We start from the raw sequence: 14,144 nt of genomic DNA on the forward strand, positions 1-14,144 counted from the left end.
AAGCACATGCCCAGACAAAGAATGTTGCTCAAAGGAAGCCAGCGATTTTCAGTGGGTGTGCCGTGGCACACTGGTGTGCCATGAAAAGTCCCACAGGTGTGCTGTGGGAGTTTGGAGCACAGTTGCTGAAAATCGCTGGAAAAGTCTTCCGGGTTCTGCGCTCTGTTTCTAGGGCAGGTGCCTATAGTAACAAATGTGGAGGAGGTGGAGGAAGAGGGACCTGCAAGTTGTTACTACAGACAGTTGCCTTTGAGATGCAGAACTCCAGAAGAATCTCCTGGAAGCCAGAAGTGACATCACAAGAGGGGAAGCCCATAGAGAAGACCATAGATGTCATTGTGCTGTACGAAGACAAACGTTGCAAATCACTGCTGTAAGAATTATGGAGGTAGAATTACAAACTTGAATCCTTCTTAGGACCACTGTGGGCTGGGTCAATATCTTTTTGGAACTACAGGATGGATGATTTTGGGTGTCAGGCTGGATCTGGCCCATGGGCTGCAGGTTACCTTGTTTAAGAGCAGGTTCCTCCAAACCCCAGCCTCGGGGATGGATCCGGGTTTTGAGGAATGCCTTCTACTCCCTGAGTGGAGCTTACTGTTCTGCTTCCGCACAGCTCATCTTCCGAGTAGATCTTGGCACCAGGACGCTGTGGGCAGTCACGTCTGCTCGGACATCCTATTGCACAGCCTTCTGGAACATTGTGCAACAGACGTAGCTGATCAGGGCATCCATATCTACTTGGAAGATGAGCTGTGCAGAGGCCGAATAGTAAGCTCCGCTCAGGGAGTGGAAGGCATTCCCCAAATGCCTAGGAGGTGGAATGGTAAGCTGCACTCCGAACAGGGACCACATTTTTGGTACATAGCGGTCACAAGTTTGGCAAGTGCTGTTTTAGACCCAAGAATATTTTTATCTAACTAGCCTATATGGAAGAGGACTTGTAGCTCAGTGGGAGCGCACTGGTGTTGCATGGTGGCTGGAGGTCTCAGGTTTAATCTCCAGGCAGGGCTGGGAGAGATTCTTGTCTGAATCCTCGCAAAGCCACAGCCGGCCATTATAAATAACACTCGGCCAGATGGACCAGTGGTGTCGACTACGCATGTGCCGTTTCCTGTGATCCAGGCTCTTGACTGATGTTTTGATTGCAGGTTTTTCCATTGTTGTTTTCTGGCTGTTGGATGTTCTCTCTTGTTTTTATTTCTTGCTGTGATGAATTGTTTTTAATAATGTTGGGAACCGTCCTGGAGAAAATGATTTGAAGGAAAGGTGGGATATAAACATGTGGCATTAATTGTTGCTGCTGTTGATGCACAGCACAGTTGTAGGGTTTTTCTCTGTTTCCTGGATGCACAGCACAGTTGTGATGCACAGCACAGTTGTAGGGTTTTTCTCTCTTTCCCTTTCTCCATTACATTTTTTCCCCCCATGCGTGATCCCAGTTGCTCCTCAATGCACAGGTAGGGCCAACCTTATGGCAATTTGGCCAAACTAGCCCCCATGCCTGGAGCGGCCCCGGACTAGGATGGCGAGCTGATCACCTGCAGCCAGCACCTCGCTCCATAGCTCATGCTCTAGCATGCAGCATTTCATGCGGAGCCATTAGGAGGAAGGGGCAGCGAGTGGAGCATTGCCGCTGGAGGCTCTTTCTTGGCTCTGATTGACTTGAAATTAGAAACAGTTGGCAGTGATGGCTCTGCCCGGTGGCTTGCCACGGCTGCTCCTCCTGGTGAATGGGGGGGGGGGAATGTTTTGCATTGGACCCTGCAGCTCCAAAGGGTGACCCTGTGTGAGGTGCCCCCTCGTATCCGTGGCAAATATGTTCCCGCTCCCCGTGAAACCGCAGGTGAAAGCAAACCCTATAGTTCTGTGGAATCGCGCAAGCCCTTCTGGTTAGCGTTGCTTTTGTTTTAACAGAACCCTAAAGGAAGAATTCAAGAGGAGGCAGTCAGCAAGAACGCTAGAGGAGGTAGACAGCTGTCCGCTTCTTAGCTTTCTCATTACCTGCCTCCTCTTGCATTCTGGCTGACTACTTTTCGCGTTCCTCCTTGAGCGTTCTGGAACAGGGTGGGCTGCAAATGAAGAGTGCCGCAAAGGAAGAGACAACCTAAAAGGAAGGGCTGCAATGGAAGAGATAAGCAATGAGAGTGACCTGGGGAGAGGGAATATGAGTACCTTGGATAAATAAAACCATTGATATGGGTCCTGTGGATACGGGGGAAATTACTATACTATCTTGGGTGTGCTAGGCTTGGGCAGATGATAGGATGGCTTAACTAAAAGGAAAGCCAGAGGTGCTCTTTGCAGTCTGTTCAAGACCCAGGGCTGGATCTCGCCTCCTGTTCTGCCCTCCCATCAGGTCCCCATCCATGCTGAACATTCAGGCCCTCAGACACCTGATGCACACAGACACTGATGCTGCCCCCAAGTCTCAACAAGGCCAACAACTCCAGTTCTACATTTTCTTTCATTTGCATGCAGCGTAACTTGGAATTCTTGCATGTGGAAGCCGCCTTGGGTGCCATTTTGGGAGAAAGGTGGAATACAAATCAAATAAATAAATAAATAAATTCTGAATTTAGCACCTAGTTCAGATGCACAAGAACTCGTCTGCATTTCATGCCAGATGCAAGGGAGGGCATCAGGATGCAGTTCTCTTGTTGTCTTGTGTGGTCCCTGAGGTATCTGGTGGGCCATTGTGAGATACAGGAAGCTGGACTAGATGGGCCTATGGCCTGATCCAGCGGGGCTCTTCTTATGCTCTTATGTTCAGTTTTCTTAGTATGCTTCTAGTCCTCAGTGTTGGGGGGGGCGGGACTTCTGTATACTAAACAGAACATTTTCCTGCTACTAACTACTCAAGAACTAACTTTTCTTCTCTTTTCCTCTCTCTCTTCTTTTTTCTTTTTCTTTTGTTGCAGCTAATTCAGCTTGAGGCTGTCTGTGGCCCTCCTTTTCCTCTAGGTTTTAATGTGTGATGTCCCATCATCTTTAACGTAGAGACCCTCCTAACCTATTAGGTGTGTATTTGCCTGGTTTTCGGTGCACGCTTTCCAAAATCTGCATGGGAAATAGCATGCTTTTGAATGCCGTTGAATGCTACTTGAGGACTGTGCTGTCTTCCAGGGGAAATAAAGCAGCTGGTTGTCCTGGCCTGCTCCATTTGGAAGTGGATATCACACAGGCACATGCAAATGTTCCTACTCTACTGTAACCGTTACCCTGCACATGCCCGATCTGGTCTGATCTCGGAAGCTAAGCAGGGTCAGGCCTGGTTAGTACTTGGATGGGAGACCGCCTGGGAATACCAGGTGCTGTAGGCTTCTACCATAGTCTTTCGAGACTGAAGGTTGCCAACCATGGACTGTTCTGTTGGAGTTCTGTTCACAGCAGGGACATGCTGTTAGTTCAGCCTCCCCATGATTGTGCATGCGTCCCACCCAGTTTCTGACTGTTTATGCAATCACAGGGGAGGTTGAGAGGTTTCTGTGCAGGCTTTCGCCTCTCCCTGGGACTGTCCGAGTCTCTCTGAGAGGCTAGAGCTGTGGCAGCGAGTCCTTGGCCTCCGCTGTGGTTGTGCAGGGACTGGAGCTTCTGGTTAACTCCCCAGAAGGCTTTGTGGTGTGATGTTACCCAGGAGCTCCATGTGCTATGCCTCTCAAGCCTAGGACTTCACCGCACATCACTTCAGCACAGATTTCCTCTATTTCAACCCTGACTTTGGACTTGAGAAAGCATTCCTTTGGGCTTTCTAAGTATCTAGCCCTCAGTGTTGAAAGGAAATTTTGATTTAATTTCTTTATGAAAATAAAACAAAATGCATAAAATCAAAGCAATACATTTACATACCACCTACCTGACAATAATCATTTAAAAGAAGAAAATAAGTATTGTATATTGTATTGGCAACCTTCAGTCTCGAAAGACTATGGTATCGCGCTCTGAAAGGTGGTTCTGGCACAGCGTCTAGTGTGGCTGAAAAGGCCAATCTGGGAGTGACAATCCCTTCCACACCGGGAGCAAGTGCAGTCTGTCCCTGGTCTGTCTCCCTGGCTATGGGCCTTCCTTCTTTGCCTCTTAGCCTCAGACTGTTGGCAAAGTGTCTCTTCAAACTGGGAAAGGCCATGCTGCACAGCCTGCCTCCAAGCAGGCCGCTCAGAGGCCAGGGTTTCCCACTTGTTGAGGTCCATCCCTAAGGCCTTCAGATCCCTCTTGCAGATGTCCTTGTATCGCAGTTGTGGTCTACCTGTAGGGCGCTTTCCTTGCACGAGTTCTCCATAGAGGAGATCCTTTGGGATCCGGCCATCATCCATTCTCACGACATGACCAAGCCAACGCAGGCGTCTCTGTTTCAGCAGTGAATACATGCTAGGGATTCCAGCACGTTCCAGGACTGTGTTGTTTGGAACTTTGTCCTGCCAGGTGATGCCGAGGATGCGTCGGAGGCAGCGCATGTGGAAAGCGCTCAGTTTCCTCTCCTGTTGTGAGCGAAGAGTCCATGACTCGCTGCAGTACAGAAGTGTACTCAGGACGCAAGCTCTGTAGACCTGGATCTTGGTATGTTCCGTCAGCTTCTTGTTGGACCAGACTCTCTTTGTGAGTCTGGAAAACGTGGTAGCTGCTTTACCGATGCGCTTGTTTAGCTCGGTATCGAGAGAAAGAGTGTCGGAGATCGTTGAGCCAAGGTACACAAAGTCATGGACAACCTCCAGTTCATGCTCAGAGATTGTAATGCAGGGAGGTGAGTCCACATCCTGAACCATGACCTGTGTTTTCTTCAGGCTGATTGTCAGTCCAAAATCTTGGTAGGCCTTGCTAAAACGATCCATGAGCTGCTGGAGATCTTTGGCAGAGTGGGTAGTGACAGCTGCATCGTCGGCAAAGAGGAAGTCACGCAGACATTTCAGCTGGACTTTGGATTTTGCTCTCAGTCTGGAGAGGTTGAAGAGCTTTCCGTCTGATCTGGTCCGGAGATAGATGCCTTCTGTTGCAGTTCCAAAGGCCTGCTTCAGCAGGACAGCGAAGAAAATCCCAAACAAGGTTGGTGCAAGAACACAGCCCTGCTTCACTCCGCTTCGGATGTCAAAAGGGTCTGATGTGGAGCCATTGAAGACAACAGTGCCCTTCATGTCCTTGTGGAAAGATCTGATGATGCTGAGGAGCCTGGGTGGACATCCAATCTTGGGGAGAATCTTGAAGAGGCCGTCTCTGCTGACCAGGTCGAAAGCCTTTGTGAGATCTATGAAGGCTATAAAGAGTGGCTGTCGTTGTTCCCTGCATTTCTCCTGCAGTTGTCTAAGGGAGAATACCATATCAGTGGTTGACCTGTTGGCTCGGAATCCACACTGCGATTCTGGATAGACGCTCTCTGCAAGTACCTGGAGCCTCTTTAGTACAACTCGGGCAAACACTGATATGTTTAGTACAACTCGGGCAAACACTGATATGGTATTCTCCCTTAGAAGAAAATAAGTAAAGCTTAATATTTGAACTCCCCCTCCCCAAAAAAACACATCCCAAGGCAAAATCAGCATTGCACAAATGTATTTGTCCACGGCATTCCATGAGTTCTTTTATAATGTGTTAATTTTGTGGCTATAGCAATTTTTTTAACTTTGTGGCTGAGCAATGCCCCAAATCCTGTGATATAGCCTGAAACTGATGGTGCTAAAGTTTTTCCCAATTTGCTGCTGTTTTAATCTTAGCAGTCATTAAGGAGATTAATGATGTCTTCCATTACTTTTTCTTTTAATGCACCATCTCTTTTAAGAAAATGCTCCTATAGAGGGCTTGGCATCCAGAGACCCTCTTGTCATACACTTGTCTTACACTCCCAGGGTTTTGGGTGCTCAGTTCTTGATTCCTGAAACCTAGTGCCTCAAGAACCCCTGTTCGGTAGAACTGCCACCACCCTGTATGTTCCAGTGCCTCAGTCCAGGGACACTGAGACCCTCTAGTCTTAACTATATCCCTTGTAGGCACTGAGCACTTTCTTTACTTAAAGTCTTAGTCCTCAAGTTACTAGTCCACAATGAGGATTTGGTAGCTTGCTGAACGGCTAGGCAGGATTCTGAACCTTTGTCCCCAACAGACAATGAACCAACATGGTAAAAGGATTTTTACTTTATTAAGTACATCGGATTACAAAAAGTTACAAAGGCAGCAAATGCTAGAGGCATAAAAACTTCTAGGAAACATATCAGCATAAAATAATAAAGTTAACTGGCTAACTCTATTATTTCCTAACTCTCACCTGGGTCAGCTTCTTTTGTAGATCCTCAGCCCCAGTTAACTATGGGCCACATGGTCCTGGCGGGGCAGGATGTGCACCCACCACCTATCTCACCAAGAGACAAAGACGAAGACAAAAGACCAAGACACCCCCCTGGGCTCTGTTCTTATACTTCTCAACCAACAGGATGGGGTGACTCTGTACTCATTTCAAACTGCCCAATCAGAACTTTTGGGGTCAGAATCTTCTCGAAGTGGGGCTGGATGCTAGTCTTCCTAGTTCTCCCCCTCCCCACTGGAGACTCCTGGGCGCCTCTCTGGCTACTGAGGTGCTACATTTCTCACCTTCCATGAGTTGTAAATTCCTTGCAGCTAGGATGCAAGCCACTTCTATGTTACTGGGTTACTTTGGTTCAGGCTTTGCAATGCTACTAGGCCTGAACTGCACATATTCATGACACCTCTGGAATGGAGTGCCCACAATCTCGGACAGCTGTTGCCAAACATACTGAGGGTCATGGTGCCCTTCTTTGATGGCATCTTCTTCTAGATCAGTAGTTCCCAAACTACGCCACAGGGCACTGTGGCACTCACAGGGGCACTGTGGGATGTCCTTGGCGGCCTCTTTTTTCCACTTCTCCTGAATGCTGCCATCTTGGATCATGTAAGACCTCTTGCAACGATTGCGTGAGATCTAGTGTGATACTTGTAGATCCAAGATGGCAGTGCCTAAGAGGGCTGGCAAGAAGAGACCACCAGGGACTTCTCACAGTGCCCCTGTGAGTTCGCTGTGGTGAACTCAGGCGTAGTTTGGCAACCGCTGATCTAGGGGGTAAGGAGCAGAAGCCCTTAGAGAAGCAGTTCTCAGATTGTCACCCAAAATTGCTTTTGTCGTTTTCAGTAGATAAGCCAGCATAAGTAATTATTTTGTTGACTGACCGCATAGTCCGATTACGGTGGGCCCTCCTTATCCGCTGGTTCATAACCCAGTTTCGAATTAATGTGGGTTCTGAACATGTGCCTAGAGGCCCCATGGAGGACCTCAACGCGGCCAGGAAAACTGGAAGTGCCCCTTAGATGCCTTCTGGGATGCGGGACGCTGTGCATGGCCTTCCTGCACCTCAGACATGAACCCCCCCATGGATCTCAGTGTCCATGGGGGGGGGGTCCCAAGGACCGATTCCCCACAGATGCCGAGGTCCAACCTGTACTGTTGTTTTCAGAGTTTTCAGTTCATTTCAGTTCATTGAAAAGATAAGAGTCGACTGCAAGTGTAGAAAAACAGGGGCAAACCTCAAGGGACTGGGAAAATTGTTGTAAAACACTCCACTAAATGTGCCTGCCCCTGCTGTGTCTTGTGCAAAATGGCTCTTCTTCAGAGCTGATAACATCTTCTGATTGTTTCTTTAATGCCTGAGATTAGGGGTGTAGCTGAAGATGAGCTCAGCAGTAAGATTTTTTTCTGCAGCAGGGGGATATCTTCATCAGGAGTGCTGGATTCAGATGCTGCTTTTGCATCTTTTTTTTCATATGACCCCAACAGCCTTCCGGTCACGTCCAGGAGGATTTCTGTCTTCCAGTCACGTCCAGGAATTCTCTGAGGCCCTCCAGCTGTAGGTTAGCACCCACAGTGAGTAATATCTGTGGGTGGTGAGTCTGCATATAAGAAGGGCTAACTGTACCTGACTTGAGTTATAACCTCAGTCTAGTGACTAGGCCCGGCTAACCTATTGTAGGGGCATCAGAGGCTGGCCAGGTGGCTGAAGGCCTACACTTATCAGAGGGTTTACCTGGTTGGGCGGCCCCCTGAGTCTTCAGTAACTAATGCCACCCAGTGCACCATAAGGGAGTGGGGAAGGAGGTTTAAGTGCAGGGCTTTGTCCCAGGATCTGTCACAACTTTGCACCAGCACAGCTGACCTGACTCTTACTGGTGGAGGCATAACACACTGCCCCAAAGCCTAGTGATGTTGTGATGTCACTCCCGAGTTCTCCCCGGAGGAGAGAGCACTCGCTGCTGTGCCTTCGCTCCCCCGTTTGTGGAGGCTCCCCTTTGAAGGAGAAGGAATGGGGGTGCAAAGCTTCTGGTACCACCTCCTCCTGGGAGAACCTGGAAGTGACTGCCTTGCACAATTCACAGTGCAAGGCAGTCGGTTCTGGGTCCTTCCAAGAGGGAGTGCGCACTGTGGGGTCGCTGCTGTGCCTTCGCTCCCCCGTTCCTTCTCCTGTGGAGTCTCCCCTTTGAAGGAGGGGGGTTCAAAGCCGTCAGCACCTCCTCCAAAACTAGGGCAGAGCCTGCGGGGCGGTCATGAGCCCCCCTTGGTGTAGTGTCAAGAGCAGTTGCCCCTCAGGCTCCACCCGAGTTATGCCTAGTTATACCCTTTAGGAGGATGCAGTGTGTCTGTGTTCAGAACACACATCTCCACCCTGCCCCCAGCCTTCTTTGCAGCCAGCGCACAAGCCTCCTCTCCCCTTCCATGCCTGCCCTTGTAAATGATGGGTAATCTTGCTGGTGAGAAAGAAAGCAGTTTCTGGACTGGAGCCGCACGGGCTCTTGCGTAGCGCACCACTTTATTGTCTAGACATTCTGCCTTAATCGTTGTTTTTGAATCCCCACTTAAGAGTTGGGTCCCAGGGGGAAGAAAAATGGAAAGGCTGCTTGATGTTGCTGGTTTTGCTTTTTTGAAAAAAGGGAATTCCTAGAGTGCCTTTAATTAGTATGTTAATTTGCTGTTCATCAGCAGCTGTAAATGGGTCTCCTGGTCTCTGAAGCAGGGCTGAATCTTTCCTGAGTACTTTAAGACGGTCGTCAGTGGGGAAGGGGGCATATTTCCCCCCCCCCTTACACTGGAGGCTGCCACAATATGTTTAATACACTCAGTGCACAAGGATAGTGGGAGCCAGTGGGTTTTAGCTTTCCACTGGCCATGGAGAATGGGGGCTGTCGGGTGGCGGGGAGAGGGAGCAGAGAGAAAGCGCACACACAGCTTCAGTCTTTTAAAGGGGTGATGAAGCAGAAAGAGCCAGGATTCCTCTGGGATAGCCAGCCATGTCCCAGGTTTCTCCATGCCTCACAGCTACAGAGCTATGTAGGCTTAAAAGCTCTGGTCAGCGCAGAATCCCTAAAGCGGCATCAAGGGTCCTACTGTGAGATGTTTAAAGAAGAAGGGGGGGGGCTTTCTGCAAGCCAAGAGAAAGGGAGACCCTATCAACCCCTGTATTTTTGTATGGGCTAAAGAAAGAGAAGCTGTTATTCCTCTCTGAATATCTTTTATTTCTGCATACTGGGAAGTATTCTGGGCTCCTCAAGAGTTTAGCACCTGAGGTTTAGAGCCCAGAAAGTTCATATTTTTATTCCCCCCTTTTGTGATCTTCCAAAAGACGCTGCAGGTTAAAGGCTCAAGTGAGTATAAGTATCCTTTGACTGGGATGTCAATTGCAAAAGACTTGAGGGGGAAAAAGAAGATGCCGAGAGGGGTCCCTATCAGCTCTGGGGCACCAAAGGCAGATAGAGCTCAAAGGCTATGGAGGCAAAGTAAAGATAACCTGTCTTTTGACAGTCACCTGTTTTACTGATGAGAGATATTGTGCTGGTGGGTTTGTGCCAACATGATCAAGCCTGGCAGTTCTTACCAGATTAGGCTTAGCCTAAGCAGTTGGTATTTCAGGTTTGGACACATCCCAGGTGCTCAGTAGGAATCTGACGGTGGCACCCAGGAAAATGAAATATTTTAGCTCTGGGTTAGCGCATAAACTTTTGAGGCTGGCTCTCTACAAATATTACGCTGCTATTTTAGGAATAAGGCGTCCTAATTCCAGCCTGTGGTGGAAAAGAGCTGAGTGAGCTGAGCCACTTCCAACCACGGCCAGATTTAAGCCAGTTGGGCCCCGCGCCTAAAGGGGAACCTGCACTAGAGCAATAAATACATACATACATACATACATACATAAAATGTACCTTTTTACTAAATCATTTCACTGTCACAAAAACAAGTAGTTTTGTAACTATTTGCTTTTTGGAGGTGATTTATAAATTTTGTTTGCTTGCATGTAGGCTTACATGCCTGCAATTTTATATTAAAATGTGCTCACATCCATGTGGTCCATTAACTCACATGCACTTTAAAGCACTCATGTTGATTGTTTTCCGTTCTTGCTGAGAGATATACAGTCTAGAATAAATTTTGTGTATATCTCTAAGATTCTACAGTCCTTGACTGTGAACCTGGGGCCCCGCAGAAACGTTTCCAATTGGGCCCCTCAGCTCCTAAAGCCGGCTTTGCTTCCAACCCATCTCATCTTGAAACTGGGTTTAAACTAGGATGGTCATTCTTGGTGCCACAACTGAAGGCCAGGGGTAGAAGGAACAGAATGAAGCTGTCTTGCCTATCCAATATCAGTGTTTTAGCAATTAAAGCTTCTGTTTTATTTTTTTAAAGGCATCTTGATTTTGCATTAAATCTGCAACTGGAAAGCCCAAATCCAGTGTAAATTAGGAAAGCTAATTTGTGCAAAGAACGGTAATTGTGAGGTTTATTTAGGCAGGGTTTTATTTTGTTTTTTTTAAATAAGCAGTTAAGACAGTGGTTCTCAACTTTTTAGCCCATCGCCCACTTTTTGGAATGACAATCTGTCGGGACCCATTGGAAGTGATGTCATTAACCTGGAAGTGTCATGGATAGAAGTCATCAAGCAGGAAAATTTTTTTTTAACAATCCTAGGTTGCAAACCCAGGAGTAAGCCAAATTGATTATCATTGTTAAAAGCATATACCTGTTAAAGGTACAGATCTCTCCAAATGGAGTTACATACTATGGTGGCATCAAAGCTAATATACTAAAAATAAATTGTTGAAATGAATGGGACCCACCTGAAATTGGCTCATGACCTGTCTAGTGGGTTGAGAAACAGTGAATTAAAATATTTGTTGGGAATTAGATATGTAGGGGTGGTGTTGTTGAAGTATGTACAGGTAGGACCAGGGTATCCACAGGGGTTCTGTTTCCGGATGCCCTATGGATACTGAACCTGCAGATAATGAGATCCATGGGGGGGGGGGGGGGGTTCTTCAGACTTCAGTCCGAAAGGTGTTCTGAGGCATGGGAAGTCTGCTGCACACCTCATAACAATTCCTGGTCGCAACCAGAAGGCATTTATAGCATCCAGGAGGTTGATGAGACCCTCCAGTCATGGGTTTGGAACCCATGGTAAGTCAAATACATGGGTTCTGAACCCACAGATGAGGAGGGAGTGCTGTATTATGTAGATTTGTGAAAGAAAAGCTAGAGAGGAACCTCCAGTAGGCAGTCACATGTTTGTACTTCTGTCTACAACCTTGAGGGCTAGAAACTTAATCGATTTTAAAGGAGATTAAATGTCTGCAATTTGAGGGACATGCCAGGATTCTCCTCTGATAAGTTTCTAGATTTGCTGGGCATTGCGTGCCTGGAGCAACACACCTATAGACTTCGGTGTAGACCAGGGCCTTTGAGAGAGGAATTTTATCAGAGGGCACAAAGTATCTTTTGGGTCCCTTCCCAAAGGGGGCAGGAGGGGATGAAACAGAGCAGGGCAAGGGTTGTGAGGGGGTGGGCAGAAGGGGTTAGGGAGGGGGCAAAACAGGGTGGAGGGAGGGTGGCCACAACCAGAAAAGTCTTTGGAGCCCAGGTCCATCGTGTTTCCTGATGCAGAACCCAGGTTTACCCACCCACGCGGCATTGGAAGCTAGATATAGCAATACAGAACACCAAGCACATGGTGTTGAAAATTAGCATCATGTTATTGAGGCTCACACTGAAATGGAAAGTGTCCTGTGTGCACCAAATGGACCTCTGTAGCTGCTGTAGTCCCGCAGTTGTGTCCCTGAGCTCCTATCCACTCCTTAATGGTAAGCAGATCCACAAGCCAAAGATCTACTATAGCAGGCCAGTTTCCTCCCAGGTTTGACACTATGTTAAGGAGGGTCATGGATGCAGTCTTTGGCCCAGCAGAAAAATCTTATGATTAGGTGGTAGTAATATCACTGTTGCATGACTTTGGGCGCAGTCCAAACTGTGCCCTATGCTGGCCCAAGTCCCTTGGGCCGGCCTGGGAGGGTTGCAAATGTGCCGTAAAGCACGTTTGCACCTCCTTGGGAGGAAGCCAGGCCGGCGCTCCGAGAAGCGCCAGCCTGGGGAGGCTGACGGAAGCCTCCGCACCAGCTAAGTAAGCTAAGCTGCTACTGGCCACAATCCTGCGCTGGATACAGCGCAAGCCTCCTGGCTTGCCTGTTCAGCGCAAGTTAGGATTGAGCCCTTTGTGACCTTTGTGCAAGCTCAGTGGGAAATTTAATTATTGCATTGCTTATATATTCTGGGATATGATTGCCCCTCCGATGAGGAAATGGGGGGGGGGCGAAGTACTTTGTCTGACTTGTTGCCTTGTTCCAAAATACTTGGTGCCAAGGTTGTTTTTCCCCTGGGGGCCATAAATTTTTGTCAGCCTCCCCATGACAAAACTTTTTTTGGTAATTGTCATGACATGAAATGAATAATAATAACGGCCAATGAAGAAGTAAGTGCAGATAGTGAAGATTTTCTTTTATTGAACTTTGCGTGTATATAATATATATACAAGGTTTTATACAACCTTGTACATTCATATATGTAATCATACCAATAAACAATTGAAAAATAAGGTTAAAAAAGAATTAAATTTTCTTATTGAAAAAGAAGTTTTAAACATCTTGGGGTGGCCTCTCAGAAATCCCTTCCCTACAGCCTGGCATCCAGGGCTGGGGCCTCCCGCAGCCAGCCTCTTCACACTCTACTGCTCAATAGCCCCTACACTTTCTCCCCTAAAGGATCTCCTCTATGGAGAACTCTTGCAGGGAAAGCGCCCTACAGGTAGACCACAGCTGCGATACAAGGACGTCTGCAAAAGGGATCTGAAGGCCTTAGGAGTGCACCTCAACAGATGGGAAACCTTGACCTCTTAGTGTCCCGCTTGGAGGCAGGCTGTGCAGCATGGCCTTTCCCAGTTTGAAGAGACACTTGGCCAACAGACTGAGGCAAAGAGGCCAAGAAGGAAGGCCCATAGCCAGGGAGACAGACCAGGGACAGACTGGACTTGCTCCTGGTGTGGAAGGGATTGTCACTCCCGAATCGGCCTTTTCAGTCACACTAGGCGCTGTTCCAGAACCACCATTCAGAGCGCAATACCAGAGTCTTTCGAGACTGAAGGTTGCCAACACACTTACACTTTCCATGGAAGGCGGTAGCTCTTTGGTGTCTCTTGTGTGTATGCTGCATGAACAGGCTACCAGCTTCTGACAGTCCTCAGTGATTAGCTCTTGCATGCAAAGGGTCTGTGTGAGAGTTTTCTGAAACGGTGGTTTCCTAAAGCATGTAGAACGTGTCCTTGTGGTCCATTTCTTTCATTGTTATGGAAACAAAATGAATTTCTGCAAGAGACTTTGCCTTCCTTTCATCCTAACAGGTGGGACTGTCGGTTCTCAGATCTAAAATAAATAATAATTCTTCAATCAGTAAAAAAGGGAATTCTGGGACCTTTATCAAATATTCACACTAGCATAAATTTCTTTAGTAATGGATTTTGCTTCTGGCACTGGTGGGAAGGGATGAGGACAAGGGCAGTGTGGAAGGACATTAAGTCACAGGCCTCTGACCACTGATCATCTTATTCCCCCCTCCTTCTGGCTTCTGAGATTTCAGCAGGCATTGCCAATGTGCTTCTGAGAACATTTTTACAGACCTTCAGGTCTAGAAACTTGGTTTGTTTTTTTATATAACAAAACCAAGGAGAAGCAAAATTCTAACCCCCCCCCCCCCCCCAAAAAAAAGCTGGATTCTACACTCTTAATACTGCATTCTATTCTAAAGCAGAATTGGGGGAAAAAATGTACAGCCCTGTAAA

The 14,144-nt window shown here is 47.7% G+C and overlaps 1 protein-coding gene and 1 pseudogene across 3 annotated transcripts in view; both read left to right on the top strand.

Moving 5' to 3' along the window:
• ARVCF (ARVCF delta catenin family member) overlaps positions 1-14,144 on the top strand; it is a 752,684-nt gene that overhangs the window by 417,499 nt on the left and 321,041 nt on the right. For 2 of the 3 annotated variants that reach the window (XM_066609733.1, XM_066609734.1), the window contains exon 1: positions 2,927-3,020. The exons of the other annotated variant lie outside the window; for it this stretch is intronic. The gene's annotated coding sequence lies outside the window, so the exon portion shown is untranslated. Of the gene's footprint in view, positions 1-2,926; positions 3,021-14,144 lie in introns of those variants that run through there. 3 annotated transcript variants of the gene reach the window in all.
• Positions 3,204-3,323, top strand: LOC136634547 (5S ribosomal RNA; annotated as a pseudogene).

The sequence above is a fragment of the Tiliqua scincoides genome, chromosome 14, assembly GCF_035046505.1.
Source record: "Tiliqua scincoides isolate rTilSci1 chromosome 14, rTilSci1.hap2, whole genome shotgun sequence".
Lineage (NCBI taxonomy): Eukaryota > Metazoa > Chordata > Lepidosauria > Squamata > Scincidae > Tiliqua > Tiliqua scincoides.